Source organism: Aythya ferina (genome assembly GCF_964211825.1).
Source record: "Aythya ferina genome assembly, contig: HAP1_SCAFFOLD_171, whole genome shotgun sequence".
Taxonomy (NCBI): Eukaryota; Metazoa; Chordata; class Aves; order Anseriformes; family Anatidae; genus Aythya; species Aythya ferina.
This window is the reverse complement of record NW_028181357.1, coordinates 76,255-91,500: the sequence shown is the minus strand read 5'-3', so window position 1 is coordinate 91,500 and position 15,246 is coordinate 76,255. Positions and strand designations below refer to the sequence as shown.

General features: G+C 42.0%; 1 pseudogene across 1 annotated transcript; it reads left to right on the top strand.

Annotated features, from left to right (window-relative positions):
- Window positions 1–6,554: 6,554 nt before the first annotated feature.
- On the top strand, window positions 6,555–13,320 carry LOC311428880 (ubiquitin carboxyl-terminal hydrolase 42-like; annotated as a pseudogene). Its single transcript has 12 exons — window positions 6,555–6,783; window positions 7,197–7,397; window positions 7,990–8,100; window positions 8,260–8,362; window positions 8,567–8,634; window positions 8,791–8,861; window positions 9,393–9,475; window positions 10,394–10,505; window positions 10,883–11,023; window positions 11,218–11,318; window positions 11,782–11,923; window positions 12,604–13,320. The product of its transcript is annotated as a ubiquitin carboxyl-terminal hydrolase 42-like (transcript).
- The last annotated feature ends 1,926 nt before the right edge of the window (window positions 13,321–15,246 follow it).

Below are 15,246 nucleotides of genomic sequence, written 5' to 3'. Positions count from 1 at the left end.
GCATTCGTTGGCTCAGTAGGCACGGCTCAGGTTCAAGAAGTTTGTGAAAAAATGAGTACTAACAGAAGCAGCAGGGTCCAAAGAAACACTTTATGTCCCCACTGCGAAATGAGGGGCTTTACCTTGAGTGTTATGCACACTGTCAATAGAAAAGCACTGTAACAGAATCTGCCACGGCAGTTTGCATGTTACTGAAAGACCATCAGAGTGGGACTGCAGCAAGATCATTGCGAAGTTACAAAAAAACCATGTGGGGGTGGGAGTTTAGTTGCGTTAGATAACACAATCTTAGATAAAGATTTTGGTCTTAACGTAAAAGTAAGGATGTCTACTGATTTCTTCAACTCCAACAACTGAAGCCCAAGTCTGAAAAATCGCCTTTAAGAATGCAAAGAAAATATTTAACTCTTCTGTATGTTCATACTTTGCTATCAAGCAAAGGAATGAATGCTGATGCCTTAACTATGTAGGGCTGTAGCTTACAGAGAGACTACACCTTCCTGTTTTTTTCCCTTTAAAAACGTTAAATGTACGTGAAATTATTTGGGGGTGTTTTCACATGCAAAGCCTAATGCAGTGCATGCAAGCCCTGTCATCTTCTTCGTCTAGTAGTGTCGCGTTAAGGGGTGTAGCCGATTGACCGTCATGGGTCCCGTCGGATTCAGGGTGCTGAACTATCACGGTCACGGATTCACCAACAACGCAGTACGGCCTCGCTCTAGTCGCATTCGAGGAGAACTCTCACAGCTAGGAAGAATGCAATTAAGTGCAATTTCTTACGGCGACAGGTACACAGGTTCTTTGGATTGTCAGTGATAAATTCACTGTCTGCAAAAGCAAGCTAGCATGCATGAAATGCACAGGTACACAGCCTAGGTATTAAGACATGAAAAAGCATCAAAACTCTAGAGATTTCTAAGATTCCACAGAGACGCCTGGTATAAGCAAGCGTTCAGATCTTACCCCACGGCGTCCCAATGGAGTGGGGGTGGGGGAGTGAGAGGCTCAGCCTGTCGAGTGATGTCAGAAGGAATCCTTCCTGATAGTATCTTCCCTAACATCCCCTTTCTCTTAAAGCAATTGATATTATTTTCTATCTTTAAGGTGGAGCTTGAGTGACTCTAGTCATGCATATCTTGGTTGTGCTTGGTAGAAATGATCTCACTTGCGTTTAAAGGTACAGGCTGTGAGAAATTCCGAGGGCGTGCTCAGTGAGGGGTGGTTGCACCTTGGAGGCGGGTAGCTTTTGGGATGGAGGTGTGCTTATGATGCCTAGTCGCTTAAGGCGATTACTCCACAAGTAGTAACTTAGTGTTGATTTAACTTCAGCATATCTAAAACATAAGAAGGATGTTAGTATGGAAGAAGCCGATGAAACCAGTCCTTAAATCTTACTACTTATTGTGCGTGAGCAGACTGGCGTGAGTTTTAGCTATACTGGCAAATATCAAACCACACCTGTGTCGTCCCAGAGCTGGGAAAAAAAAAAAAAAAAAAAAAAAACAAAACCAAGGAAATGTTGAAGCAAATAGGGAGGCCTGTAGCTTGTGCAGTCTTTTAGCTGAGAAAATAAAGAAGGAGAGAGACAGGTAGCCTTGAGCTAGCAGAAGCAAGGAAGAGAAGGGCTAAAAGGGAAAAAACAGGAAGGAGAACACCAGCTCCAGACTGACCTCTAGTAACCTTTTTCTCATTAAGGGTCATTAGCACATTAAAAATCACACCTGTCAAAATGCTAAACTATGCTAATGTGGGATTCGGTGTGTGTCCCCCCTCTCCTGTTCCCCCTCCCCCCGGTATTCCTCTGTAATGCACAAGCTCAGTGGAGATAAGTTAGGTGAGCTGTAATAACCAATCCAAAGGAGCCAAAGAGAGAGTTTTCACAAGTTTCCTGTGTATAAATGACGGTGATTCGAGTCAGAGGTGTGCTTGCTTTGCGAAAGATGGCCAAGTACCTGACTCTGCAGAGTTCTATAAGTAATTCTATAATTAAAAGACCTTCGTGTGCATTCCGACTCTGGGTGCTTATTGGCGCGGTGCACTCTGCACGAACCTGCAGACAACATCTGTACTCAGTGTCATGCCTACAGACAACCCTTTACTGTTGGGACCTGCATATTTTTCTGTGCATTCAACACAACCCCTTTGGCACAACTAGTTAACCACGTAGCTGCCAGTCCACCACTCAGTTGCACTTGTGAAGAGGAAAAGCTATTTCCGTCTACTGGAGGAGCACATCCTCTAAATGCAAGCTTCACTCAGCTGGTCATTTACTGCAGGACAAGATTTGAAAAGTGTTGTTGAGTTCTGGGTTTCCTGCTTACAGGAAAAATTAAGTGCTAGATCGCCCTCTACTCCGCTTTGTCTGCTGCATTTAATGGAGATTAAACTGATTTCGTTTGCTCCTCCATTTATGGACAATGAGCTGAAGGAACAGGTACAGCACATTAGCCTGGAATGCCTTCCCTCCCAACCAAAGTAAACTGGAGCTGTAACTAACACAAGCAAAAGCAAGGCTTCTGTGTTTTCAGCTGAATAAAGTTCCAACAAAATCATCCTCTGGGATTTGAAGCTTACTTCACATGACATGCCAACGACTCTTTTCCCTCCATTGTAAAGCGGATCCCTGCTGTTAGTTGCTCTAGAAGCAAAGGAATCGTCGGTTTGGTTACCAAATAGCCGCTTCTGCAAACGAGAAGTGTTGTGCTCTCTCTTCCCTTTGAATGACTCCACACTTCTCATCAGCTACTGGATTGCTGACCTAGAATCAGAGAACATCCCAAGGTGGAAAGGACTCCCAATAATCACCAAGTCCAACTGGTGGCTCCACACAGGACCACCCCAAAGTGAGACCCGATGTCTGAGAGCATTGTTCAACACTTGTTGACCTCCGTCAGGCTCGGTGCCATGAGCAGTGCCCTGGGCAGCTGTCTCAGTAGCCAGCCACCCCCTCAGCGCAGCACCTGAGGCGCACGGGGCTCGGCGGGGCGGCCCGGGAGGGGAGGACGGCGGGGCGAAGTGGCAGCTCCCTCAGAGCCGTCTCCCCGCCGCCTCGGCCGCATGTCGTGGCTTTTTCGTGTCGGGGCTTTTTCATGTCGTGCCCTCGGTCTCTCGCCGTGGGTGAGATGCTGCTCCCCAGCGCGGACCCCTTGCGCGCGGGGCCTGCCCGCGGCGGCGGCGGGAGGGAAACCCCAACCCCAAAGCCCTCCCGGCAGGGAGAGCTCGGGGTGAGGGCCGATCCGGCACCGACAGTAAACACACGCCGGAGGAAACGCTCTGGTTTTAGCCATGAGCAGCGCGGCCAGGTTCAAAAGGCGTCACGCTGGAGCTCCGAGTTCGGCGGCGTTCCGAGGCCGTTGTGGCGGTTGTGGAGACGGCCCCGGCTGAGGTGGCTGCTGCTGTCGCTGCTGTCCCCTCTGTCCCTGCTGTTGCCGCTGTTGCCGCTGTTCCCGGACCTTGGAGACCCCCGGCGGCTCCCTGTGCCAGGCCCTGTGGCCCCGGGGAGCTGCCCGCCGCCTCGTCGGCCAGCCCGGCAGCAATCCTGCCAGCACAGAATAGCCCACTGCGTTTCAGGGTAAAGTGACGATTAATTTCTATTTCCTGGCCTGGGTGCTGCTTTCTTCTTTAAGGAAGCTTCAAGGTTAAAGGTTCAACTCAGTTATGTCAGGGTTCAACTCCGTTTCGTGAAGGGGCTCTTGTACGAAAGCTTAAGCTGGGATTGACTCTCTGCTAAGCGGAGGCCAAACGTGGACCTACTGAGAAGCAGGTCCTAAGTGATAACATTTTCTAAAGAGACTGCTAAACACATCTGAAGAGTGCTGCTGCAGAACTCTGAATGGGGGGATAGCAACTGTCTTAAGTGATCTGGAATCTTGAATTTACTTTTCAATGGACAAGAGGTGTGTCTCTCAAGGCAAACAAAGAGAGGAGTAACACCCTCTCTTGTCACTCATGTCAACATAAATTTATGCTCAGAGCGTAGGTGTAGGAACAGCATCGGTATGTATATGGAACATCGGGAGAGGAAGCTCTATTGGTATTTACAGTTTTTCTACTATCTTGCCAGAGAGACGTCATCTCCAAATGAGAAATGGATGTATTTTGAAACAGTGGTGGTGGATCGGATTTCTTCTTTCTAGTGTTAATATTTGCTCTTGAATCGTACTTAATACCTGGTAACACCTCAATCAGTTGTCAAAAATAAACTTAAAAATGTGTAAGGCTTATCTCATTGGTCAGTATAAAGATCAAGGTCTTCGCTTCGCTTTGCTTCCTTTCCCTTCCCTTTTTTTCTTTTTTTCGTTTTTTCTTTTTTTTCTTTTTTTATTTTTTTCTTTTTTCTTTTTTTCTTTTTTTTCTTTTTTCTTTTTTTCTTTTTTTCTTTTTTTCTTTTTTTCTTTTTTCTTTTTTTATTTTTTTCTTTTTTCTTTTTTTCTTTTTTTCTTTTTTTCTTTTTTTCTTTTTTCTTTTTTTCTTTTTTCTTTTTTTCTTTTTTTTCTTTTTTTCTTTTTTTCTTTTTTTTCTTCTTCCCTTCCCTTCCCTTCCCTTCCCTTCCCTTCCCTTCCCTTCCCTTCCCTTCCCTTCCCTTCCCTTCCCTTCCCTTCCCTTCCCTTCCCTTCCCTTCCCTTCCCTTCCCTTCCCTTCCCTTCCCTTCCCTTCCCTTCCCTTCCCTTCCCTTCCCTTCCCTTCCCTTCCCTTCCCTTCCCTTCCCTTCCCTTCCCTTCCCTTCCCTTTTCATTTTCCCCAGTATTGTTTTTCTGTTCTCCTTCTCACTGCAGTCTTGATTTTGTTTCTTGTCCCTTAAGTATGTTTCCAAAGTGTTGCTGAAACATTTTCCCTTTCAATCCTACAAAAGGAGCTGTCACTGGTGAAGATCGGAGCTTATCCCTGAGCCCAGGAGCTGTCACCTTAGTCTTCCAATCGGACAAGGACGACTTCATTTCTCATGTAAATGCATTTGTCAGGTTTGCGTATTGTTTTTTCAGGAATGGAAAGTGTGTATAGAATGGATTTAAAATCAATTTTAAATGTAAAACGTCAAGGCAAAAAAGTTTTAATTACAACCTCTGCACACAATTTGCCAGCTGTGGGACTAGGAGTTTTCTTATTTACTGTGTTTTGTTTAACGTGTCTGAAGTTTAATGGACAGCAATCAAGGCGTGCTAGAAATCTGAAAGCACTTTATGCTTTGTTCTCTCCGTCATTTTGGTATAACAAACTAGCTTATGTTTTAAACCCTCCATGAGGTTAGTGGTTTCCCTAAAGGTAACAAGTCCCTGTGTGCTACAGTAAGACAGTAACAAAACATGAAGTATAGAAGTTCATCCTGTCATTATTCAGCTTCTGCCTATGGACACACAACTACGCTTATTTAAAGCGGTATCACCTTGAAACCTAATCAGCATTTTAAAAAGGACTTTGTAGCAGTTATTGGCTTTTGTCCTGGAGGGCTGAGGTTTGTTTTGTTTTGTTTTACATTCAGCATTTCCGTTTCTAGCTTACATTCCCCTGTTGTTTTGCATGAGGAAAGCGTGCAACTTTACAAAGTAGAACGGAAAGAGCTGCTTTTTAGTCTAACTTTTCAGTTTGTCGTAGGAGTTTTAAATGTGGTAGGAGTAAAACACCAGAAGTACTGCTGCCAAAGTTATATTCAAACTCGTCTTTCTTGGAGAAGCAGAAGAAGCCCAGGGAGAAATGAATTTGCAAACATGCTCTTCATGCTCTCCTTTCCCAAGATTTCTCTGAGATATAGCCCATCCTCTGTGGGTTTTGAGGTATATGGTTCCCAGGAGTGAAAAGGAGGGCCAAACATCTCTCCTCTTGGATCTCAGCATGCCAGGGCTTTAGTGTACTGCCACTTACAGCTCCGCTTTTTCACCTGGAAAAAGCGACCGCATGATGTAGACTGAGGAGCCCTCACAAATTAACTTGCCGTCACCAAGTGACGCCCAGAAAAGGTGTATTTAAAAGCTAGGCTCATTATAGAATCACAACAAACCCCTCATGACTGGTGCAGTAGACAGTGAGGTAGAGGGCGAGCCCTGGAAAGACAGAAGAAAAGTAGCAGTGAGTTCTGGGTACCTTTGTGCAGACGAAACAGAAAAACACAGGCAGTGAAGTAATAGTGTTCCGTTACTAATGCCAGCAATAGATAATTGCAACAATTATCTGTTAGATCATAGGTACTAATTAACAGATAATTGCGCAACTCCGGAAATCAATAAATAACTGATTCCCCTCAGAGAATGTCTTCTACATTTTTATATTAAAAAGACTCCAGAGTTGTAATGGATTAAAATCCTACGGAAGGGAAAGAAATGGCATCAGCCACTAGTTCTGCAGAAGCGAAAAGTAATACTGATAGAGTTCAGATGGAAATTTTCACTTTGTGTGTTTAGTTTGGGGATTCTTTTTAAATCATTCATACCAGCGATTTAGTTCTTAAGGCTGTTTCTTTGAGATTAAGTGACAGGACTTCTGTTACTCTTTTCTTCTTGGAATGCTTCTTGATATTCTTACGTCAGCCAGAACTTCTGTCTCTGTTGCAGATGTGAACAATGACCGTAGCTAAGAAGCCCAAATCTTCAAAGCCTAAAAAGCCCTCTTCAAGGCGGTCTGGCAAATCCAAGAAACCAAGTACTAAAATAGTGATGTCACGCACCGCCAATTGGGGCCGGATAGTGCCTGCAGAAGATTCAAGCCAAGTCTCTGTGGCCCAAGGACGTGGAGGTGCTATTTACTGTAGATCATCTGAAAAATCTAAGGCTTTTGCCCCAAGAGATCTAAGTAAGTGTGCGTTCTATCCTGCCTCCATTGTCTTCAAAGCAAAAGTAGAAAATGCAGTTCTTACTTGTTGCACTGATAGAGAAGGGGACTACTGTGAACAAAGACTTCAAAAGCGAATCCCCTAAGGCAACTGAAGTGACTGATGTTACAGAAATTAATTTTGATATATTTACAGTCAACATTAAAATGGTTGACTAAAGTTGTTTGTTTTTTGTTTTTTGTTTTTTTTTTTCCCAAAACATTGTGTTGACCAGCCATTATGAATTTGGTGGTATTAAAGCTGTCTGCAATAAGTTTTTCTGGTTTGGATTGTAGCTAGCTCCTCTAGGTGCTCCTGCAGAATAGTATTTTTTTAAATACCTTTCTTCGAAACAAACAAACAAGATCTCTTTTTAAATTTAACTTTCTTGCAGTCGTTAATGATGGAATTGCTCCGCCACAGAGCATTCTTTTTCCACCTGAGAAGATTTGTATGGATTGGCGAGAAACACAAAGTGTTGGAGTTGGCCTGTACAATCTTGGCAACACATGTTTTCTTAATGCTACTCTGCAGTGTTTGACCTACACACCCCCACTTGCCAATTACATGCTTTCTCTTGAGCACAGCCAGTCATGTGAGTACTTTCTAACAGTATTTTGAATCTGTTGGATAGCTCTGAAGGTGAAAGAACAGCAGTGATTCTGTGAGATAAGCTTATTTGCCTGATTTTACCTGTAGCAGCTGGCTTTGAGCACTGTATTAGCAGTGGGCTCCGAATAGCATATGGAGTGCAATTAATGCACCATGGTTTATTTATTTAGTTATTTGTTTGTTTGTTTGTTTGTTTGTTTATTAAAGGATCATTTATTGCTTCATGGGAATAATGAAGTGCATTGGACAGTAATGCATTTAGTAATAATTTTAGAGAGTAATACATTTTGCAGCCTGTGGAGTTCACATTCCTGTCAGCCTTTACAACTGCGACTTTGCAGTAGTCTTTTAGATTTCTCATCACAAAATGCATTTGAATACAGGCTTAGTGGATATTTTTCTTCTGTCAAGTTGTGTGAAATGAAATGTTACAAGACTGTTGGGACATTGGCATCTTGGGAGAAGAGAATGTAGCAAGGAGAGTGGATATGGTATCTATAGCTTAAATTGTACTTAGATGTTCGTAGGTATGGATATTTCGCTGGACTGGGATGCTTTGTTCTTTCACTCTTCAGGTCGTGAACAAGATTTTTGCATGATGTGCACGATGGAGACTCACATTAACCAGGCCCTGCGTTGCACTGTTGATGCCATCGAGCCTACGCATGTTATCAGTAATCTCAGTCGTAAGTGGCTTCAGATGTGTTTCTTTTCGATAGCTTGTAATCTTCAAATAATTATTTGATGTGTCTAAGTGGTTTTAACACTCCAATGAAGAGAGATTTTAGAAATACAAGAATGATTTCATTTTTAAATGAGGTCAATACTATCATCTTCTTATTTAGGAATAGGACAACATTTCCGTTTTGGCAGTCAAGAAGACGCACACGAGTTCTTGCGCTATACTGTTGATGCTATGCAGGAAGCGTGCTTGAACGGAAGCACCGAGTAAGCATAAACAAGTTCACTTTCATACATTCTCTAGCACCTTCTAGTCCTTTATTTACTCTCAGAAATGATCTCTAGCACCTTTTAGTGCCTTATTTACTATCAGCAACGCAAGTCTACATCATCCTTGGTTTTCATCAAACTCTTTGAAGAGTTAATTCTGTGCCTTAAATCTTCTGAGGTCTGATTATAATTTATTTCCAGATTGGACAGATCTTCTCAAGCTACCACCATCATTCATCAAATATTTGGAGGATTTCTAAGATCAAGAGGTACTTGAAAAAATATTCCTGTCCTTAGAACTGATCTGTGTCTTTTGTCAGTAGTAAAGCAGTCTGTAGTTTGTCTAAAGTAGTATCTGTCAACAACTTGAATTTGGACAGTTAGTCTCCTTCACATAATGTTAAGCATTTATATTTTGTTTCCAGTGAAGTGCTTGAATTGCAAAGCAGTTTCGGATACGTATGAGGCATTTCTTGATATCACTTTGGATATAAAGGTAAGATGTTTTCTAAATATAATTCATGATGTTTAAGTACATGCATAACTTTCTAAATTAAACTTGTTTAACTTAAAAAACCAAACCACATATAATGTTAAAACGTAAGAGCTTGGTGGTGCTAAGGAAGTGGATTGGACTTTGTCCTTCCGTGGAACCCATGTAAATAGTCTCCACATTTGCATTGGGTTTAAGGGGAAAGAATTCTCTTTCTGCAAAAATTATAATGCTGTCCTACTTCTTTGTTGTTCTACCTCAATATACATCTAATTGTTAGACTGATGAATTTGTCCCCAGTATTGATGACAAAGCACACTGTAGATGCTGTCTAGGCAACTGGGAAAGTATTTGTTCCAAAGTCAAATGCCTTCCAGGTGAGGTCAATGCTGAGCATGCTCTTTCTGCCTCCTTCTTCACAGTGCTCCTAGTAGATCGCTTGAGTATGTTAGTAAGATTCTCTTATAAACTACTAGTATGTCTCTGGAATTTTGAATTACGGTGACTTTACGCTCTTCTTTCTCGCTGCTCTAGGCGGTTTCGTCTGTTAGCAGAGCTCTGGAACTCTTTGTGAAACCTGAAGAGCTGGATGGAGAGAATTGCTATAAATGTAGCGAGTAAGATTTTGACGAATTAGGTCTTAATCCTAGATGTCAGTTTTCTATGTTGCATGACTCTGTTGGACTACCTCTAAACTTTGGATCTACTTACAAGTTTTGTGGAAGTTTATAAAAGACTTGGATTTTTGTTTCCTTGGAGGGGGGAAGTCTTGTTCATAGGCATTCCCTATGGGTTTGCAATTCTCTGGCTTGTATTTTGCCATCAGAATTCAAAAAGAGCTACTTTTGTTCTTTCTATTTATTAGCTCTCGACAGTACTTTTCTTGATGTAAACTGCCCAGTTTCCGTTGTTCTCTGGGCTAGTGGCTAATTTTCACTGCTTACACCGTAGGTCCTACCTTGGAGCGGGCAATGTGTCAAACTGAACTATTTTGTTTCAAAGGATGGCAGATGGGTTCAGTGTCTTTCCAGACAAGCTCAGTACATGAAGACTTCCTACTGTTAAATGTCTCCCTCCTGTAGAATGACCATGTGCTTCTGTTGTATTTTTGATGTTGATAGTCGACCTATGTTGGAGATTATTTGCAATTTCTAGCCCTGGGGACCAAGGCTCTCTCGTTCCGCTTTCAGTATTTGTATTTCCCTTGAAAGCTGAAAGAATGTATCCAGGATTGGAGTTCAAATAGCCACTTTTGTAGACCAAGAAATGGTACCTTGCCATCCAACCTGGTCATACCCTTTTGTGAGAGATTCCTGTTCCTGCTATGCTCTGAGTTGTTGGGAAAATTGACCTTCTTCTCTGTATTAACAAACCTGACACGCAGTGCATGGGTTTATGAAAAGAAAAAAGACCAACCTATTATGCAAGTAAATATCATTCAAATAGCATAGGCATGCGTGAGACATTAAAAGGAGTTTGTTTTGGGGGCGAAAAAAGAAGATGCCTTCAAACACTTATCTCTGCTTGGTTTTAAGGTGTAAAAAGATGGTTCCTGCGTCCAAGAGATTTACCATACACCGTTCTTCCAAGGTTCTCACAATATCACTGAAAAGATTTGCAGATTTCACAGGTGGAAAGATCAACAAGGTATATTTACCACTGTAATGCAACTATATCATTGTGTAATGGGACATCCCCCAAAGCTGAAAGTTGTTAATATTTTCAGACAATAATTGTAGACTAACGACTATGGCTTATTCTTTCTCTTAATATCAATAAAGTTCCCGCTTGACAAGAAGCATATGCTTTCCTCTGAGAAGGCTGATTCATCAGGAAACAGTTCTCTGCAACTTCTAGTCTTAACCGTTGTTTATGGGAAGACTTATTTGTAGTGCATCAAGAAATATATTCGAGAAATATATTCTAGAAATCAATTCTAGTCTGTGTTTTTTGGAAGTGTTTTTCTCTGGCTAGTCCACGAAGTACTCTGGGATAATTTTTCTATCTTCTTGATGTCTCTTTAGGAGGTGAAATATCCGGAGTATTTGGACCTGAGAGCCTACATGTCGCAGTCAATGGGAGAACCACTGCTCTATGCCTTATACGCGGTGCTGGTACATCACGGTGTCAGCTGTCACTCAGGACACTATATGTGCTATGTAAAGGTAGAAGTCAACAGCATTTCTAACAGGGTAAAGGTTGTGCTGGCAAACCAATTAAAGCATGACTAGCAGCTACTGTTTCTAGGGAAAAAGATTTCATTATATTTTTATTTGACATGTGTGTATTTTGTTCCTATCCGTGATTTCAATTGGAAAACGTGCAATTCACCTAAAGAAATCGTTGTCTTTATTTGCAGGCTGGTAATGGACTTTGGTATCAGATGAATGATGCTAAAGTAGTGCATACTGACATTAAAAGAGTTCTTGGTCAGCAAGCTTACATACTTTTTTATATCAGGTAATAACAAATCTTAAAATGTGTTCAGAAGAGATTTACTTTCCTGTTATTGATATTTTTCTGTTTTGCAAGTGTTTTTCTTGCTATCCCGGGAGAAGATTATTATTTGTCTAATTCAGTTCTGTCTAACCTGAAATTCTCTGTGTCGTTTATTATCTTTTGTTGCTCGGCCTTAAACTGCAGCACTCATGTAAATTGCTATCTATGTGTTATCTGTAGCTGGCTAATTTAGAGAAGGAGAGAAATGAAGGCCATCTGTGGTGTAAGAATGAATTATTGCTGTGCAAGTGATAGTCTTAGTAGGAAGACTGTTCTCTACTTTTCAGTCTGTAGTCATGGCGAAGCCTTCTGTAGAGAAGGCTTCCATATCGTATGAGCTGTTCCTCTAAAATGATAGGATGGGATTTAATCCAAGAGTAGGCTGAAAGAAAAACTAAACTACGATCACTGCTCTTTTCTGAAGGCGCTATGATTTGACACTTGGAGAACGTGCGTTTTACTTGCCAGCACCATCTTATCCCTGTTCATTCCCTCCTGGTCAGCAGGGGGCTAATAGTAAGCAGGCTGGATTTCTGGGACCACGACTTCTTCCTCATATGATTAAGGTAATTCAGGGAAGCGGGAGGGCAGATAACGGCACCAAACTGCTAGTGGGTTTGGGGTTTGGTGTGGGGTTTTTTGTTTGGTTTTCGGCATCTTAGTTTTGTTTTCCTTCCCACGCTGCAGCTTTCTTCACAGCCCTCATGCTACAGCCAGAGTCATTCAAACAGTGGTTACTGCTAAATTGTGCAGCCATGCGACTCCATTACTTTATACCTCCAAGACAGCTTTCTAAAGCACAGAGAGCTACGCTCTTTGACTATTTAAGCAGAGTGTACTAATCCTCAAATCATTTAAAAGAGGACTTGTTTTTCCTATCCTCGTCACTTTAGCTAAGACAGGGAAAACTAAATGTCTTATTCCTGAGCACCAGAACGATTACTTCAGGCTTTTCAGGGTATGTTTAAAGGGGAAAATAAATATATTTGGGAATAGCAGCAGGTAATGTTAAGTTGCTTGGCTGTTTTTCAAAGATGATGTTAATTTGATACCAATCTGCAGTAAACCAAAAGCAGGAATTGAATACGCTTATTGGACTTGCATTTATCCTTAACGGGCAGTGTGTTTTTCTTTTTAGGTGTTAAGACCATTTGTAGAAACACTCAGTAGGAGAGTTTTGTGTTTCAAAATGTTACATGCAGTGTTTGCGTTAATCCATCTTGCAATTTCTTCTTTTTAAATACAGAATTCAAGCCGTTTAAATGGAAATGGATCCATAAAAGAGGATGCAAAGACCACTGGTGTCACCCTAAAAAGGCCATCTTCAGCACCACCAATGGCCTGTGTTCAAAACCAGGCAATTACCAGGCCTTCAATTACTGATACGTCAAGAAAACAGAAGATCACCATCAGTATTCACAATAAATTGCCTGCTCGTCAGACTGTGTCACAGCCTGACTTTCTTAGCAGTGCTGTGGAGGATGAAGATCTCTACCAGGCTGTTCCTTCATCCACAATTACAAATTTGGTAATGCAAATGAAGCAAATGCAAACAAACAAAAAAGTTTCTGATGAAATTTTTGTGGAGCCAACAGTGAATGAAAATCCTAAACTCAGCTCTGATAACACAGTCCCTTATGGTGCAGAATCTTCAGGAAAATCTGAGGAGGAGTCAAAGGGCTTATTTCAAAGGAATTTGAAATGCAATGCAATGTCCTCTAATGGAATTTTGGTGTGAAAGGTAGTCCGTACATTGCAGCATTCCAATTCTTCCTGTCAGAATGCTGACAAAGGAAGATCCCAGCATGAGCTGCCAAAAACAGATTCACTAAATGGTGCTATTAGGTTAGTTAATGAATCTAAAGAAAACGGACTGAAACTTGATGATTCCACTTGCCGAGTAGAACCTGTTAAACCTTCTGAGATGTTCTTTTCTAAAACAAATGGATTGCTTGAAACATAGATTTGCTCCATCGAGAATTTCTCACCTACGATGTATTCGGGAGTGTTTATTGTGTTCCTAATTCAGGTGAAATACTGAGAAAACACAGCACACACGTGATCATAAGACTTTGTGGTATTATCCCCTTAGAATTTGCAGACCTGAGCTTACATTAGAACTTGTCAACTTAAGCTCAGCTGAGATAAAAATTCCTAAGTTTCCTAAAGTAGATTTTGGGGGGTGAGTTGGGGTTATCTTTGAAGTGTAGATAATGCATACAACTCACAGCGGTCTTGCTTACCATTTAATGGAGAAATTCTGACAAGACTAGTCCTCAGTACTACTACAAATAGTATTTTTTTGTCTGCTGACTTGTGCGTTTTAATTGCAGATGCCTGGAGCTATGCCTTCAGTCAATCGAGAAGTCATCACGGAGTCCTTCACAGCCAGCCAGCTGAACAGTTTGTCAGAGGAAATGAGGTAAAATGAGCACAGTCTGATTAAGACAAGACTTTATGGAAGTTCGTTACAGTTTTATCTGTCTACTAATAGTATTTAATGGAAGGATTTAAATTAGTACAATTCCATACTGTGTGTCCAGTGTCACGAACAGAACTAATGATCAGCACTGAGCATATCACTCTGATGCAGGTTGGTGCCTCAAGGAGAACTTGTGTTCCTTTATAGAATGTTTTTCCATTTTTCTCCACTGTCTGGAGAAACACTGGCTGTTCCCCGCTCGCCCCTATGCCTTTTTTCTCAGAGCAGCAGGTGGAAGGAGACAGATGCGTTTGCTTTTTTAGTGCAATGGCTTCAGAAGCAAGAGGGGAAAAAGCACTTTCTCTGGGAGCTGAAGAAGGTGTCCTAATCACAGGAGAGGTTTCTAAATGGCATATCTTTGCGAGGGTTCCTGTAGTCCGGAGGTTTTTGTTTGTTTGTTTGCCTTTGGAAGGTTTTACTCTTAATATTCACGTCCTTCAGCAGAAGTGAGAAATGGGTTTTTATTTTATGCAGTGTTGCGGAACCTCCGAAATCTCCTGGGAACGATGAATACCTCGCCCAGTACCAATGTGATGACCGTGGAGACAAGGAGAAAGCAAGAAGATCAAAAGAACGTGACCTCATTTCAAAAGAAACCGTTTTGTCCGGCAAAGAGTCTTGTGAGCCTGGTGAGAAATTGCGGCAAACTTCCTCTCTCAAGTCTGACACTGAATGTAGCTCTAACAATCTTTCTTCCTTAGCTATTGCAGATAGACGCCAAGATACAAAGGACAAGACTAAAACCACTGAGAAAGAGCATTACCGAAGCAAGAGGGAACATGCTCCTAGTGAAGAGAAGGAGAGTCAAAAAGCAGGTCCTTCCAGCAAGAGGAGGTGTTCTCAGAGCGTGGAATTTGTTGAGCAAAAGAGTCACAAGCAGGAGTACTGGGAGGGAAGCAGGTACAGATCTTTCCCTCGTGAAAGAAACAGCCCTGAGAATGGCAGAAGAGCAGTCAAATATTCAAAGTACAGATCTGGCAGCGGAGGAAGATCAGAACAAGGTAGCAATAGGTACTACCGATCCAAAGGGGAAAGAAGTTGGAGCAGAGAAAGATACTATCGAGACGAAGCACGGAGATGGGAAAGATGTGGCTATTACAAGGATTACTATTCACCTCATGCGACAGGAGACAGTAGAGAGAGAAAGTTCTCTCACGGCGATTCAGCCTTTGACAGATGGACTGCAACTTACTACAGCAGGTCACATAAGCATTATCATTACAAAAGCGGATGGCCTCACGGTTCCCTCTTGAGAGAGGAAGATGTACGTCGCTTTAGCACACCCCGAGCAGACTTGCATCGTTGCTCGGTACCTCAGCAACATTCCGGAAGACATTCTCGTGAAAGACATGCGCTTCCACCTGTGTCAGCTCATTTGGAGAACTGTCGCCAGAAAAATGAAACAGA